Source organism: Camelus ferus, chromosome 14, assembly GCF_009834535.1.
Source record: "Camelus ferus isolate YT-003-E chromosome 14, BCGSAC_Cfer_1.0, whole genome shotgun sequence".
NCBI lineage: Eukaryota > Metazoa > Chordata > Mammalia > Artiodactyla > Camelidae > Camelus > Camelus ferus.
In genome coordinates this window covers 57,324,891-57,343,226 of record NC_045709.1, presented here as the reverse complement: position 1 = coordinate 57,343,226, position 18,336 = coordinate 57,324,891, and positions in this window count along the sequence as shown.

The following is an 18,336-nucleotide window of genomic DNA, read 5'->3' as shown; positions in this document are numbered from 1 at the left end:
GTTTGCTCCATTTGTCTATGTGTTGTTGCAGAATTCTTGGAAAACAATACATTACTCTATTTGCATATAGCTCAGCACTTTGAATAAACTAAAATATCCATGATTTCTGCTCAATCTTTAAATTTTCTAGCCTATATCACCCAGTGTCTCCATCCTGGAGTTATTTTGTATGAAAAATTCTTCAATTATTTCCCTTTTAAGTTCCATTGTTCTTTTCAGCACTCAGTGTATATCTAGTTTTATTTTTTTTATTTACCATTAATTTTCTGTTCTCAAATGTTTGTATGCTCAAGCCCCCTGATGCCCCAAGAGACAGCATATTATAAAGTGAGATTGTGAGATGTCTGAGTCTTTCATCAATGTTGGTTGGAGGAGAGCTTCTCATATTCTTTAAGGGAGGAAACTGATATCACACTGCTCATCAGTAGCATTTTTTATTCCTCTAAGAGATTGGCTAACAGCCAGTGAAACACTCAGTGGAGTTTTCTATTGATTGTCCTGTGGCTTGCGGAAGAGTATGTATTTCTCCATCTGAAGCAATGTGATTCTATTGTGAGGACAAGTAAATCTCCTGAAGACTAATAAATGTGAAGATGTGAATGTTTTCACAATCAGAATTGAAGTGATGGGGTCATGAAGAAAGAATTCAGTGCAAGTTAGAATGGATGGTGATCACATAGTTCATATACTTTATTAAAATATATATTGAAAGGCATGCCATTATTGTTATTTGATTAATATTTTGTATTTTGGGTCATATATTAAGGAATATCAGCCATTTGTGAAGGTAGGCTTGCCTGGCATAATGTTCCAATATTTCCTTAAGAAACTTTGAACATGCCTTTTGAACATGCCCTCTCCACTAACTGGGTTGTCCTTCCTGTGGTTTTACTCATTCTTTAAGATCCACTTCAAATTGCACTTCCAGGATTCAATTATAAGGTATAAAAGTGACAAAAATACATTAGTGTGCTCATGTTTAATGGTTACATAAATAGAAACTTGAAAAAAGATAATTTATATAAAAAATAAAGGTTTTATAATGAGTTTTGAACAATTAGGTAAAGAAAAAGTAAGCCTGTGCATAAAGTTCTTTGCAAAAGATTCATCCCAGAAGGATTTTATGTATTTATTCATTCATTCATTCATTTAAAAGCATACCCACTGGGAGAAAAGTCAATAAGCATCAGGGTTATCTCTAAAGAAAAAAATATACAGGAAAGAATCAGGATAACTTAAGACACTACTCCCACTCTTTATAAAATAATAGCCTAATAATATGAGAATGTGAGTGTTTAGGTGTAATCTATACACAGAATTTTGTTTCAGCGTGGGGCTTGGTAATACAATTTAAGCCTCAGGGGGAGGGTATAGCTCAAGGGTAGAGCATGTGCTTAGCATGCATGAGGTCTGGATTCAATCCCCAGTGCTGCCATTAACAGCAAAATAAAATTTAAAAAAAAATATATATTTGAAACCTCCGCTCTTATCCCAGAGAGGAAATGGGTAGATATGTCTTAGGAGTCAGAAAGGAAACAAAAAAGTGAGGTGTCTGTTTTGCACATCCGGGTTTTAATTCAAGGAAAATTCTTGGGGGAAGGGTATAGCTCAAGTAGTAGAGCACATGCTCAGCACCCAAGAGGTCAGGGGTTCAATCTCCAGTACCTCCTCCAGGTGGAAATCAGTGAAGGAACCTAATTACCTTCTTCTCACAAAAAACAAACAATACAAGTCAAGGAAAAATTCTTGAGACATTTGGGGTCCAGAGACATTCTTCTCCAGTAACATCAGCCACTATATTTGAAAGAGTACATTTGTACATATCCACATGGCCATACTTGTTCTCCTAATTCGTCAGCACTGCTGCATGGGGGGAAACATGGAATGAGAAGAATTGGAGGCTCACCCTCCTAATATCCTGCATAAATCCTCTTGTGTTGGGGCCACCAGGCTGTCAGAACTGGTACAGGAGTACTGAACTGACCCAGACACAGGATAAAAGTGATAGGGGTATCACGTGCTCCCTTCCCATCACTTTAAAACATACCCTTTACTCTCTGATGGCACCTATCAAGTCAGAGTAAATCGGTCACTTGAGTAGTCAGTCAAAAAAGTTCTCTAAATAGCTTATAAACAGTAGACTAAATGACAGAAATTGAAGAGTTATTTTGAAAAAAAATCCTTCATTAAACAGTAATTAAAGAAAAAACAAGTTTCTCAGATAAGAACTGCATTTACTATAATCAATTGAGGTTTTCTCTTAAAAGCAAAACAATAAATAAATTAATTAAAACTCATTTTTTTCTGTATAAAGAAAACAGAAGTCTCTGGAATCTTTATGTATGTGAATTAAATCGCTTTGATAATGGGCTTGATTACACATCAGCAGGTCCACAGCTTCTGGTTAGGGTCGCTGTAGAAACTTTTTGTCCCCGTTCTATGGGAGTAAATAAAAAGCACTACATTTAACAGATATGTAAGAATACTGGAAGTTTCACTGAATTTATTTATTGGAAAGTCACTAGAGATCACCAATCCCACTTCCTCATTTTATAGGTTAAGATATTGTGTTAAGTGAAGTAAGCCAGACAGAGAAAGACAAATATCATATGCTGTCACTCTTGTGTGGAATCTAAAAAAAAGATACAAATGTTATTTACAAAGCAGAAATAGTCCCACAAACAGAGAGAGCAAACTATGGTTACCAAAGGGGAAATGTAGGGGAAGGGTAAATTAGGAGTTTGGGATTGACAGTTTACACACAACTGTATATAAAATAGATAAACAACAAGGACCTACTGTATAGCACAGGGAACCATATTTCATTTCTTGTAATAAGCTATAGAAAAGAATCTGAAAATATAATATATATGTATGTGTATGTATAACTGAATTGCTTTGCTGTACACCTGAAACTACCATCGGAAATCAACTACACTTCAATACAAAATAAAATTAAAGAAAAAAAAAAGAAAACAACAACTGGATACTGTAATCTCTTATACCTCAGGCATGTGCCTTTTCTGTTCCCATTTCAAGGAAAAAGACTCTTTTCAACCCTTATCCACTTCCAGTTTCACCCTCAGAGGTGAAATTTATTCCTGAAGGAAGTTAGGACTGAAATACAGTATTTTCTCAGGGGCATATTACATTAAGTTCTCTAGGTGACTTTAAGGTGTTTTTCACTGAATTCTGAAAAACACTTAAGAAAATGAAGCATCATGTATATGGTGTGAATATTTAATGTTAGTACTTTCAATTGTATTAAAAGGATGTGCTATTTTGGGTTGGCACTATCATATTAATTCAACTGATAGTGTGAATATATAGTCATAATAACCAAAACTGGGCATAAAATCATTTGGAAGTAGATGGAGAAGTGGTTTGTAAATGGAAGGCTCTGTTAGCAGAGACTAATGTGATGGTGGTGGGTAGTGATTATAGCTCATGTTCCACCACTGTCTCTATTGCAGCCCTCTCTCAGCAGTTAAGTGCTCCTTTTGTCTGTCTAGACACATTTAAAGAGGAGTTTCAATTGCTCCAAGGTCACTTTCAGACTTCAGCACAAATTCAATCGACATCATTTTGTGAATGGCAATATGAATTTTGGAATTTATGTTTATTTTTATTAAGTCAAAATTAAATTTTATACCTTTTTTTAGATTATTGACAGAACAAATTCAAACCTCCTTTCTTTTTTTTTTTTTTTTTTGGTGCACTGTTGTCTTCTTCCTCTCTTCCAAGCCTACTTCTACAATATCATAGTAAATTAATTACAATTGTTTACAACAGTATCTTGTCTCAGTAAATAGATAAAAGGGGAAGGTGAAAAATAATGGAATCTATTTTTTAAAATCTGTGTATTGTTCAATAAACACAAGTGATACGAGCTTTTATATCTCTCACTTTTAAGGCATTAGCTTTAAATTGTAATGAGGAAAACTTAATAATACCTTTATTCAGTACACTGCTGATTGAACAATTTAATAGATTAAGAACTTTTTCTCAAAAATGAGTATTTTTGAAACATATTTAAATGTTAATTTTATACTGGAATTTAGATTAGAAGCATTAGAACGCTAGTTTACATTCTGTCGATGATTCTACATCAGAACTTCAAAATGGTACATATAAAAATGATATTTCAATATGAGAATTTCATTTTATTTTAATATCTTAGGTAGTAACCTATATAATAATATTAAACTCTAGAATTTGAATAAAATTTTAAAGAGTAGACAAAATTATTTCTAGGCTACAAAGAAAATAACTGTCTTGTGGTTTATCTGGGCTAATAATTAAAACTAAGTGACATTTGGTTTTCTGACATTTGCATCTCAAAATACATTATTGACTATCATGAACATTTTACCTAATTAAACAATTAATTTAGTGAATCAGAAAAAAACATAGTATCAGAATCTTTCTTACTTACATTTCTTTAAGCTCCTTCTTTAAATGAAACGACATGTAATATTCAGTTATGGTTCTATAGAAGTTCTGCTTTCATAATAGCAACACTATACTGAAGTAGGGATTGCTTTTTATTGCAAAATCCTTATCAGTTATCTATAAACTTAAAACAAAAGATTTTGCTAATGTATTCAATTATTTTACTTTTTTTTATTTTTTAAGAGTCCACATATAAGTGATATCATGTGGTATTTTCCCCCTCTCTTGCTGGCTTACTTCACTTAGAATGACAATCTCCAGGTCCATCCATGTTGCTGCAAATGGCAATTTTTTTTTTTTATGGCTGAATAGGATTCCATTTTATAAATACACCACAGCTTCTTTCTTCAGCCATCTGTCAATGGACATTTAGGTTGTTTCCATGTCTTAGCGATTGTAAATAGTGCTGCTATGAACACTGAGGTGCATGTATCTTTTTAAATAAAGGTTCCCTTGAGTATATGCCCAGGAATGAGATTTGCTGGATCATATGGTAAGTCTATTCCTAGTCTTTTGAGGAATCTCCATACTGTTTTCCATAACAGCTGCACTGAACTAAATTCCTACCAAAAGTGTAGGAGAGTTCCCTTTTCTCCACAGCCTCTCCAGCATTTACTGTTTGTAGACTTTTGAATAATGGCCATTCTAACTGGTATAAGGTGATACCTCATTGTAGCTTTGATTTACATTTCTCTAATAATTAGTGATATTGAATATTTTTTATGTGCCTATTGGCCATTTATATATCTTCATTAGAGAATTGTTTGTTTAAGTCTTCTGCCAATTTTTGGATTGGGTTGTTTGTTTCTTTTTTTATTATTTACAAAACAGAAGCAGACTCACAAACACAAAATAAATTGATGGTTTCTGGGGAGGGGAAGGGGGACTGGAGGAATAAATAAGGAGTTTGAGATTTGCAGATACTAACTAATATATATAATATAGATAAACAACAAATTCATACAATATAGCACAGGATATTATTTTCAATATTTTGTAGTAACTTATGGTGAAAAAGAATATGAAAATGAATATATGTATGCTCATGTATGACTGAGGCATTATGCTGTACACCAGAAACTGACACATTGTAAACTGATTATACTTCAAAAAAATATATATATATATTAATGTTACTCTGAAAATAATTGGTTTGAGCTATTACTGTTATTAGACATAAAACATACATTACCTTGCAAATAATTTTATTATTTTAATATTTTCATAGTAAAGGATGGAGTTTTGAGCTTAGAGATTAGAGAGACCTATATTCCATTCCCATTTGTAACACTTGTTAATTGTATCATATTGGATAAATTGCATCTCCTCTCACTGGCTCCCAGCTTTCTCATAAATAGAGGGAACTGCACAAAGTAATTTTCAATATGCTTTCCATTTCTTCATTTAAGCTTGAAATTATGCAGCTCAAGTTTTCAAATATGCAAGCAAGAATTTAACTCCATTTAGTCATTGATACTTGCATAAACTATTTGCTATGGTGGACTTAATTATTTTCATAGCATTTTGGGTGAAATGCATGAGTTGTGATTCAAATAAGGGTTGATATAGAAAAGGAAAAGCACTAATCTCATCGTAACCTTTAAAAAAGATTTTATCGTATGATTATAAGAGACAGTATACCATCAGTTAATTTAAAAATTAATAACAAAAAAGATTAAAAATAGGAAGAGGATCTGAACAGACCTTTTTTTTTCAAATAAAACGTTCAGATGACTATGAAAAGAAGTTCAACACCACTAATTACTAAAAAAATGCAAATCAAACCCACAATGAGATATCACCTCACATCTGTTAGAATAGCTATTATAGAAAAGAGAAGAAATGAATATTGGCAAGGATGTGAAGAAAAGGGATTTCTCATATACTATCAGTGGGAATGTTACTTGGTACAGTCACTATGGAAAAAGTATGAAATTCCTCAAAAATCTAAGAATAGAACTATCATGTCATCCAGTTATTCCACTTCTGGGTATTTATTTGAAGAACATGCAAACACTAATTTATGAAAAGATATATGTACCCCTATGTCCATTGCAGCATTACTTATAATAGTCAAGGGTAGAGAAACAACAACATGTCCACTGATAAAGAAATGGATAAAGAAGATGTAGTATATATACACCATAAAATAATACTCAGTCACCAAAAAAATAATTAAATCCAAACAACAACAAGCTCATAGAAACGGAAAACAGACTGGCGATTACCAGATGGGAAGGGGGTTGTAGGATAGGAGAAATAGATGAAGTGGGTCAACTGTATGGTGATGAATGACAATTATATTTGTGGTGGTGATCACTTTGTAATGTATACAGATGTCAAACTATAATTCTCTACACCTGAAAATTATTTAATAAAAAAAGATTTTCAAACTTAGAAATAATATCCAAAAAGGTAAGATCACTTCTTATTAAATCACCCAAAATAATCATTGATAATATTTGGGTATTTTTCCTTTCATTTTTCTATCACATAAAACATTTATTCAACAAATACTTATTGGGTGTGTACTCCATTGAGTCCTTTTGCTCATTCCTTTCAAGTCTTACTGCTTTTCTTTTTTGTGGGTATGTGTTTACTTCTCAAATATTAAGAACATATGTGCTGAAATATTTCTTAGTTTATATGGCAATTTTAAAACATTTTATTATTTAGGTTTCATTCGTTTTCAGTTATTTTAAGCTTTTTTGTGATTCTTTTATATTCCGTGAAACTTACAAAAACCGTCCTCATTCACAAATTAAATAAAATTTGCTTATTAGTAGGTGTTCAATGGCTATGTATTTACTTGTTGGTAATTCTTGTAGTTTTTATATTTTCATGTTATTTTTCAAAAATTTTTAAAGTAACCGAAACCAATTTTGTTGTCTAGTGTAATATTAAAAGGTGAATTTTTTCCTAAATGATAACCAGTTTCCTACAAATAATTTGCTAGCATTTCACACTATCCATATTATCTTTAGTAATTATTTTTATTATATTTTGAATTCCTAAATATACCTGAATTAAGATTTGAGATGTATAATTTTATTTTTAACTTGTTTATTCTTTGACCAACCTGTTTTTTTTTTAACATTTTCTATTGATTTATAATCATTTTACAATGTTGTGTCAAATTCCAGTGTAGAGCAGAATTTTTCAGTCATACATGAACATATGTATATTAATTGTCACATTTTTTTCTCTGTGACCTACCATAAGATCTTGTGTATATTTCCCTGTGTTATACAGTATAATCTTATTTATCTATTCTAAAATTTTGAAATCCCATCTATCCCTTCCCCTCCACCCCCTTGGCAACCCACAAGTTTGTATTCTATGTCTATGGGTCTATTTCTGTTTTGTATTTATGCTGTGTTTTTTTGTTTTTGTTTTTGTCTTTGTTTTAGATTCCACATATGAGCGATCTTATATGGTATTTTTCTTTCTCTTTCTGGCTTACTTCACTTTGAATGACATTCTCCAGGAGCATCCATGTTGATGCAAATGGCATTATGTTGTCGGTTTTTAATGGCTGAGTAGTATTCCATTGTATACATATATCACCTCTTCTTTATCCAGTCATCCATTGATGGACATTTAGGCTGTCTCCATGTCTTGGCTACTGTAAATAGTGCTGCTATGAACATTGGGGTGCAGGCGTCATCCTGAAGTAGGGTTCCTTCTGGATATATGCCCAGGAGCGGGATTCCTGGGTCATATGGTAAGTCTGTTCCTAGTCTTTTGAGGAATCTCCACACTGTTTTCCACAGTAGCTGCACCAAACTGCATTCCCACCAGCAGTGTAGGAGGGTTCCCCTTTCTCCAAAGCCTCTCCAGCGTTTGTCATTTGTGGATTTTTGAATGATGGCCATCTGACTGGTGTGAGGTGATAGCTCATTGTAGTTTTGATTTGCATTTCTTTGATAATTAGTGATATTGAGCATTTTTCATGTGCCTATTGATCATTTGTATATCTTCCTTGGAGAATTGCTTGTTTAGGTCTTTTGCCTATTTTTGGATGGGGTTGTTTGGTTGTTTCTTATTAAGTTATATGAGCTGCTTATATATTCTGGAGATCAAGCCTTTGTCGGTTTCATTTGCAAAAATTTTCTCCATTCTGTAGGTTGTCTTTTTGTTTTACTTATGGTTTCCTTTGCAGTGCAGAAGCTTGTAAGTTTCATAAGGTCCCATTTGTTTATTCTTGCTTTTATTTCTATTGCTTAAGTAGACTGTTCTAGGAGAACATTTTTGAGATGTATGTCAGATAACGTTTTGCCTATATTTTCCTCTAGGAGGTTTATTGTATCTTGTCCTATGTTTAAGTCTTTGATCCATTTTGAGTTGATTTTTGTGTATGGTGTAAGGGAGTGTTCTAGCTTCATTGCTTTTACATGCAGCTGTCCAGTTTTCCCAACACCATTAGCTGAAGAGACTGTCTTGATTCCATTGTATATTCTTGCCTCCTTTGTCAAAGATTAGTTGACCAAACGTTTGTGGGTTCATTTCTGGGCTCTCTAGTTCTGTTCCATTGGTCCATATGTCTGTTTTTGTACCAATACCATGCTGTCTTGATGACTGTAGCTCTATAGTATTGTCTGAAGTCTGGGAGAGTTATTTCTCCAGCCTCTTTCTTTTTCTTCAGTAGTGCTTTGGCAATTCTAGGTCTTTTGTGGTTCCATACAAATTTTATTATGATTTGTTCTAGTTCTGTGAAATATGTGTGGGTAATTGGATAGGGATTGCATTAAATCTGTAGATTGCCTTGGGCAGTGTGACCATTTTAGCAATATTACTTCTTCCAATCCAGGAGCATGGGATATCTTTCCATTTTTTAAAGTCTTCTTTAATTTCCTTCATCAATTGTATATAGCTTTCCATGTATAAATCTTTCACCTCTTTGGTTAGGTTTATTCCTAGTGATTTTATTACTTTCGGTGCTATTTTAAAGGAGATTGTTTCTTTACTTTCTTTTTCTGTTGATTCATGGGTAGTAGTAAAGAAATGCAACTGATTTTTGAACGTTAATTTTGTAATCTGCTACCTTGCTGAATTCTTCGATCAGCCCTAGTAGTTTTTGTGTGGAACTTTTCAGGTCTTCTATATATAGTAACATGTCATCGGCATATAGTGGCAATTTTACCTCTTCTTTTCCAATTTGGATCCCTTTTATTTCTCTTTCTTGCCTGATGGCTGTGACTAGGATTTCCAGGGCTATATTGAATAGGAGTGGTGATAGTAGGCATCCTTGTCTTGTCCCAAATTTTAGTGGGAAGCTTTTGAGTTTTTCACTGTTGAGTACTATGCTGGCTGTAGGTTTGTCATATATAGCTTTTATGATGATGAGGTATGTTCCCTCTATACCCACTTAGGTGAGAGTTTTTATCATAAATTGCTGTTGAATTTTATTAAATGCTTTTTCTGCATCGATTGAGATGATCATGTGGTTTTTGTCCTTTCTCTTGTTGATGTGATGTATTACATTGATTGATTTGCGTATATTGAACCACACTTGTGTCCCTGGGATGAACCCATGATGTATAATCTTTTTTATGTGTTGTTGGATTCTATTTGGTAATATTTTGGTAAGGATTTTGGTATCTATGTTCATCAGTGATATTGTCATATAATTCTCTTTTTTGGTAGTGTCTTTGTCTGGTTTTGGTATCAGGGTGATGGTGCATTCATAGAGGGAGTTTGGGAGTATTCCCTCTTTTTCAATCTTCTGGAAGAGTTTGAGAAGGACTGGTATGAATTCTTTTTATGTTTGGTAGAATTCCCCACTGAAGCCGTCTGGTCCTGGACTTTTATTTGTAGGGTGGTTTTTTATTGCTGTTTCTATTTCATTTCTAGTGATCGGTTTGTTCAAGTGGTCAGTTTCTTCTTGATTCAGTCTTGGTGGACAGTATGTTTCCAGAAACGTGTCCATCTCCTCTAGGTTTTCCAGTTTGGTTCCATGTAGTTTTTCATAATATTCTCATATGATATTCTGTACTTCTATTTTATTTGTTGTAATTTCTCCATTTTCCTTTCTTATTTTGCTAATTTGTGCTCTCTCTTTTTAGTTCTTGTAAGTTTGGCCAAAGGTTTGCCAATTTTATTTACTTTTTCAAAAAACCAGCTTTCGGTTTGATTGATTTTTCCATGGTTTTTTAAATTTCTATTTTATTTATTTCCTCCCTGATCTTTATAATTTCCTTCCTTCTGCTGCCTTTTGGGGTTTTTGTTCTTCTTTTTCTAGTTCTTTTAGTTGGTGGGTTAAATTGTTTATTTGAGATTGTTCTTCTTTTTTGAGGAAGGCCTGTATCGCTATAAACCTCCCTCTTAGCACTGCCTTTGCTGTGTCCCATAAATTTTGTGTGGTTGTGCTTTCATTTTCATTTGTCTCAAGATATTATTTTAATTTCAGCTTTGATTTCCTCATTGACCCATTGGTTTTTTTAATAACATATTGTTTAATCTCCATGCTTTCCTTTTTTTCTCCTTTGTTTCTCTGTTGTTGATTTCTAGTTTCATGGCATTGTGGTGAGTAAAGATGCTTGAGATAATTTCTATCTTCTTAAAATTGTTGAGGTTTCTTTTGTGCCCAAGTACATGATCTATCCTAGAAAATGTTCCATGTGCACTTGAAAAGAATGTATATCCTATTTTTGGGGGGTGTAATGCTCTGAAAATATCCACCAAATCTAGTTTTTCTATTGTATTATTTAGTTTCTCTGTTGCGTTATTTATTTTCTGTCTGGAAGATCTGTTTAGTGATGTTAATGCAGTGTTAAAATCTCCAACTATGATTGTATTCCCATCAGTATCCCCCCTTTATCTCTGTTAGTACTTGTATTATGTACTTAGGTGCTCCTATATTGGGTGCATATATATTAACAAGTGTAATATCCTCATCTTGTATCACTCCTTTAATCATTATAAAATGTCCTTCTTTATCTTTATGGCCTTTGTTTTAAAGTCTATTTTGTCTGAAATCAGTACTGCAACACCTGCTTTTTTGGTTTTCCATGTGCATGGAATATCCTTTTCCAACCTTTCACTCTCAATTTATATGCATCATTCTCCCTAAAATGGGTCTCTTGTATGCAGCATATTGAAGGTTCTTGCTTTATTATCCAGTCTGCCACTCTATATCTTTTGACTGGAGCATTTAGTCCATTAACATTTGCAGTAATTAATGATAGATGTGTGTTTATTGCCATTTTGAACTTCTCTTTGCAGTTGATTTGGTATTTCCTCTTTGTTCCTTTCTTCTTCCTTTTGTGGTTTGGTTTTTTTCCTTTGTAGTATCATGGATTTTATTTAGTTTTTGTGACTCCCTTGTAAGTTTTTGGCTTGTGGTTACCCTTTTCTGTAAGTCTATTAGCCCATTACTATATCTCGAACCCATCCTACCAAAAACAAAAAAATTAAATGAAAGAAAAAAAAATACTCTGTATTTTCGTGCTTCCCTCTCCCACTCTCAATGATTTTGATGTCTTCTTTTACAATTTCGTGTTTATTTATTTATAATTCATGAGTTATCACCTTTCCAGTTATGAATTTCTCATTTCTGTAGCATCCTGTTGCTTTTCTATTTAGAGTAGACCTTTCAATATTTCTTTTAGCATGGGTTTAGTGTTGCTAAACTCTTGTAGTTTTTCTTGTCTGTGAAACTCTTTATTTCTCCTTCTATCCTCAAGGATAGCCTTGCTGGATAAAGTATCCTAGGCTGCATCTTTTTTTCATTCAGGACTTTGTATCTATCTTGTCACTCCTTCTGGCCTGTAGTGTTTGTGTAGAGAAATCAGCTGAGAGCCTTATGGGGGTTCCCTTGTAACTCACTCTTTGCTTTTCTCTTGCTGCCTTTAGGATCATTTCTTTATCCTTGACTCTGGCCATCTTGATTATGATGTCTTGGTGTGGGTCTATTTGGGTTCTTCCTGTTTGGGACCCTTTGAATTTCCTACTTGGATATCTGATTCTTTCTTTAAGTTTGGGAAGTTTTCAGTCATGATTTCTTCAAAAACCTTTTCAATCTCCTTTGATCTTTCTTCCCTTTCTGGGACCCCTATTATGCAAAGATTGGCATGCTTTATATTATCCCATAGGTCCCTTATGTTGCTTTCATTTATTTTTATTTGTTTATCTTGCAGTTGTTCTGATTGGGTGCTTTCTATTGTCTTGTCTTCTAGGTCACTAATTTGTTCCTCTGCAGTATATAGTCTGCTTTGCACAGCCTTTAGATATGTTCTCATCTCAGCCAATGAGTTTACCAATTCTATTTGGCTCTTCTTTATAGCTTTGATGTCATTTTGGACATATTTTATATTGCTAAACACTATCTCTTTTAGTTCCTTCAATACTTTGATCAGTCCTTTTTTGAAATCTTGATCTAGTAGGCTATTGATGTCTATTTCATTGATCATTCATTCAGGGGATTTCTCTTGTTCTTTTAATTGGGAATGGTTTCTCTGCTTCTTCATCTTGCTCATATCTCTCTGGCACTGTGGCTTATGGAGCATCAGTTATCTATTGTGGTCCTTAAAGGAGTTTATTTATTTATCTATCTAATGCCTTTGCAGGAATAAAACAGATTTTTGGTGTCTTTGTCTATTGAAGAGGACAATGTTCTGTCAGAATTCCACAGGTGCTCTGGTTGGCTGGGTGGTCTGTGGATGTGGGTCTTTGTGTGTCTGTGGGAGAGGGTGAGCTATGAGCATCCTACTACTCCACCATCTTGGCCTCTGGACCTGACCAACCTGTTTTTAAAATTGCAACTCTGATATTTTGTGAAATTTTAAAGTAAACCTACCCAAACCTCATTGCATTTATTCATTAAAGATTATTTTGAAAATTCTACATTGATGCAGACCTTTCTATATATGTTTCACATCTTAAGCAGTATTTAGATTATTCTTATTTTCAAGTATCTACTCTTGAAAATTTAAGCCAAAGTGATAAGATTGTATCAGTCAATATGGTTTTAATAATCACATATTTTAGTCATGTTTTGATTAAAAAATTAAAACACAGAAATAAAACATTGATATTAGATGTAAATATAAGAGCTTATTTCTAGTAATCCTAGAGTCTGCTAGTTATAATATGTAGAACACTGCTTGGTGATGCTAAATTTTTTTATATTCTCCAAACCTTGGACAGTCAGTGTTAGCAGAATTTTAGATTTTTTCCTGACAAAAATGCTATGATACACTTTGTCTTAATTTATACTTCTAAAATAGTCTTTATTAATTTCTTCTCCAAAAAATTCCAGGCATCTAACCCATGCAAAATTGTTTAACTACTTCATCAGTCCTGAAATAAATCACTGTAAATGTAAAAGTCTTTCAACACTGAAAAAAAAATTGACTTTCTAAAATTTCCATATGATTAATATAGCTATAGCTATTACATTGAATAATCATACTCACTTGAGAAACATATTTTGGATACATTCTCAAAAATAATATTTAAATACAGATATCAAACAACTTTTCAGAATAATAGTCAATGCAGTCATCTTATATAATTAAGTAGGAGTTCAGTCCTTGTTAGGGAGTTTTACATTAAGTGCTAATATTGATATAAATTCTATTTTGATGCTTTGATACTACTATGACATGTCAGTTATTCCATGGGGCATGTATTTATCTTAACGAATATAAGTATAGATAAAATATATTCACTTAATCTACATTAAAGAAAACTAGAAGATATATTAATCATAATCACTATATACAGACTTTAAAAGTTTGGAAATTAATATTACTTATCATCCTGTTATGAATATTACATCCACTTTGATACTGGTCATGATTCTGTAAAGAATCATGATCCACTAAAAGAAGAACAGTTTTACTTTAAGAGTTACTTAGTTTCTCTGGAGGTAGAAATAATCTATAGTTCAAAACCATAAATGATCTAGAGGTTTAAAGAGCACGCCCAATGTCTCCCAAGAAGTCCTATTATTTTTGAAATGGCTGGACTTCTCCAAAATCAAATATGGTGGTTAGTCCAAGAACAGAGAAGCTGAAGTTTCTTTTAAAGAACATTACTCATGCTTCTCAAGAGGTTCAATTTTAAAGTAAGTGATGTGTTTCCTCTCTACTCTCAGCATGACCTCTGAGACAGCTACACTGCTTTAAAGTTTTAACTTTGTTAAACCGCCTTAGAAGTTTAAAATAGTCCAACAGGAGCCCTGGAAGTGGATTAGCAACTGGAATATTTTCAGGGTTGGGCTAACTTTGAAGCAAAACATGAGTGGCATTAAATGTGTAATAAAATCTAATATCAAAGGCTCTGTCTATGGATCAGGGAAAATTTAGACAAACTTGAAAGATTTTGATTAGGGCAAGTAGTGCATTTTATTATAATATTTTTGCTGTTACCAAACCAAATAATAAATCACAATAATCTTATTAGTGTTTTTTGAATAAATTCAGTGTAATTTCCACAAAGTGTTGGTAATTTAAAATACAACTTATATCTTCCTCTGAAATGATATTGGGATACAGCTACGAAGTTTAGAATATTCTTATGGTAGTATGCTCTCATAGTCTATTTATTAGCTTAAAACACATCTAGATAAGGTACTATTGGCTGGAAGGGGAACCAGAAATTTACTTTGCACAATTAGCTGTGTTTTGGGAATGTCTGTGAAGTGACATCAAGAGTAGCTTTGATTCATTTGTTATTTGCAGTCAGCTGAAATGTTTCTTGCAGAGTTTAGCACTATAAAAATAGAGATGAGAAATTCAGTCATAGATAACAGGATTTTAAGTTAATAAAAAAATTACATCCAGCTAGAAAAGCAAAACATCGTTAAGTTATTGAATCTATCCATTTGGTACTTATTGTAAATATTAAAGCCCTAGAACACAGTTTATCTGGATTTTCAAGCTGCAGTTACAGTAAAGCTAAGCCAATATTGTTAATTATGTCTTTTATTTGACCTGTTGATTTTAACTTTTGACATTATGCAATTTCAATATGTTTTCTTCATTTCTTTCTTGTGATTAAGTAAAATTAAACTTCCAAGTAAGTTTATATAAAAACTGTTAAGATTTTACTTTATCTTCTTAGATAACTAATACATCAACTTTAAATGGTGAATTCAGCATCCCTGTTAAAGTTTGTTTTACTGATAAGATTATTTTGAATTCTGCATAACTATATCTCATAGATATGCATTATCCACTAATGACACAAATACATTTTGTTCTTCACTCAAATCATTAAAGAAAATATAGAACAATTTATACAGCTCATAATACAATTTCAGAGACATAGCTTCAATATCTCCCTTTTTCACACCTTACTTCTTTTCCTTCAACTATTAAGTGTAAAATATTTATGAGAAATTAGTTAAAGTCTATTCTCATTATTTACTGTAATGATGTTCTACAAAGTTATTTCAGACTTTGAATTAGAAAATACTGGTTCATTGCCCTTAGGGAAAGTATAGAACTAGTTTCCTGTGAACTAGCTTCTGGTCACAATATTTCCAACTGACCCATCAATACATAACTTTATTTTATGTGTGTTTCTGTATAGAGACATCTTGTTTAATATATAATTGATTTAGTAGCATTGAATTCACTGCCAACAGCACTGTAAATCATACTGAAGGAAGATTAAGACACATATTTTCTCCAAAGGAACATCAGAGACCGCTTGCATTTAGAAACCTTAGTCAGCATTCACTTAGGGGCTATTTCAAATGAAAAAAAAAAAAAGCAAGAAAAGGCACACAAATGTAAACATGTGACAGTGACACTATTGACCATGAAAAGGACACAGAGTATGAGAACTTAAACAGGAAGACAGAACATAGTCATATTGACATCATATGAGAACATGTGCATTGGGTGACTGAAATTTTTGCAGCTCTGGACATGCACATGTCCACAGATGACCTAAAAACACACTAGTATTGATGTGGAATTACAAATAACCACTAGCAAGTAGATGAATTCACAAATCCAAAATTTGCAAATTTAAGGAATGACTGCATACATTAGGCACTATCCTTACTGATACACAGACAAAGTCAAGTAAGACATGGTCCATTCCTTCCTAGAGTCTTAAACTTGGGAGACATGGGAAATTTCGATTGTCACTAATGTTTTGTAAGTTGTTTCCTTTACTCTTTACACAAACACTTTTTAAGAAAGGAGTATGTTAATCACTTTGTTATTTGTTGGGAATATAACAAGGATCAAGGAATAAGATGCAGTCCCTAGTCCCCACAGAGATCCCAGTGAGGTATATGAGCTAGTGAGAAGACTGCTTGTGTGATGCTGTAAATTGGAAAGCTCAGGGTGAAATTGGGACATCTGAAAGAAGCACTATGTGTTGATTATTTACAGGTTAATAATGTCTTGGTGGACATTACCATAAAACTGAAAAACTTTTTAAATGTGAATTAGAAAAATCATCAAGTAGAAACTGAGTGGGCACAAATAAAGTAAATGAAAATATACAACCAAAGTCTTGGAGGTGAGAGAAATAGAAAGTAGCTTAGTACAGCAGCTGGCTGCAGGAAGGAAAGGAAATTCATGTGTGAGAACTATTAAGTGGAAAAGGAAATGGTCAAGAAGAAGCAGTGAAATAAATTTATCTATAAATGTTAGCAGAGGCCAGTTGATGAAAGGCATTAATTCTTTCGGAGGGCAATGAGAACAACAAAAATAAAAGTGAAATGATTGAAATTAATTGTTATAATCATCATCTGGCTCCATTTTTGAGATTCATTGGGGATGTAAGGGTGGAGGGTGGAGAATGAGGCAGAGTCTTGATAAGCCAGAAGATCTGTAAGTGGTTTTTCAGTTTTTCTATTGAGAGATGAGGTGACATGGCCTGAATTAGCTTAGTAGCAGTGAAGGTTGAGAACAATGGATTACTTTAAAAGATATTTTAGGAGTTGGTGTCAACTGGAGTTGGCAATTGATTGGATATGGATAGGTGGTTTGTGGGAGAGGCGTTCTACTTTTGGCCCTCAGTATTGTGTTTGCAGAAAGCAACATACAATGGATGTGGTAACATCTCTCTGGACAAAGAGCAGGCTGGCTTATCAATCACTATAAAACTCAGTTTTCTTCTGTTCCCACACAGCCCACTGTGTGTGCAGATATCCATCTAAACTGATCCATGTTGCCCCTGTGAAATTTGGAGACTCATGGAAAACTGATTTAACACCAGAACTTATGGCTACTTAGGTAATAAAGTCTTTTGTCTTTGATCCAGGATTCACACACTCTCTGCCAATATCTGTAAAGCAGTAACAGACCAATTTGTGGCTTGCAAATAAAGCAGATTCCAAGACCCTTCAGAGTTGCTGACAGTAGTTAAATAAGGAAGCCAGGAATAATTTTATGGTTTCTGACTTGTGTAATTCAAGATCACTGAGATAGGATATGTGAGATAAAGTATGAGTTTAAGTGAGAAGGAAACAAGATCTGTCTTAGAAATATTAAATTTAGTGTCTAAAGCATACACAAGAAGAGAAGCCCAGTAGACAGTTGAATATGTAGATTTGTAGACAAGGAGATAGATAAAATATTAGGGTTTTTCAGATTATAATTTAATTAATAAAAAAATATGACAAATCTCAGAGGGAATATCTAGAATGATTAGAAACAGTTTATAAAACAGAATGCAGAACCATATACATATTTAAGGGGCAGTTTGAAAAGGAGTAGAAAATTTGGAAGATTTGGAGATATAGGAAAGCAAGTTATAGTATAATTTAAGAAGAAAATGCTTTACTGAGTGAAATCACACTGATGTCAATGAGTATTGTATTTGACAACATGAATTTCATTTAAACCTTTAGCATAAACATTGTTTTTACAGACATGATAGAAGTAAAACCCAAAGTATAATAGGTAATGCAGTGAA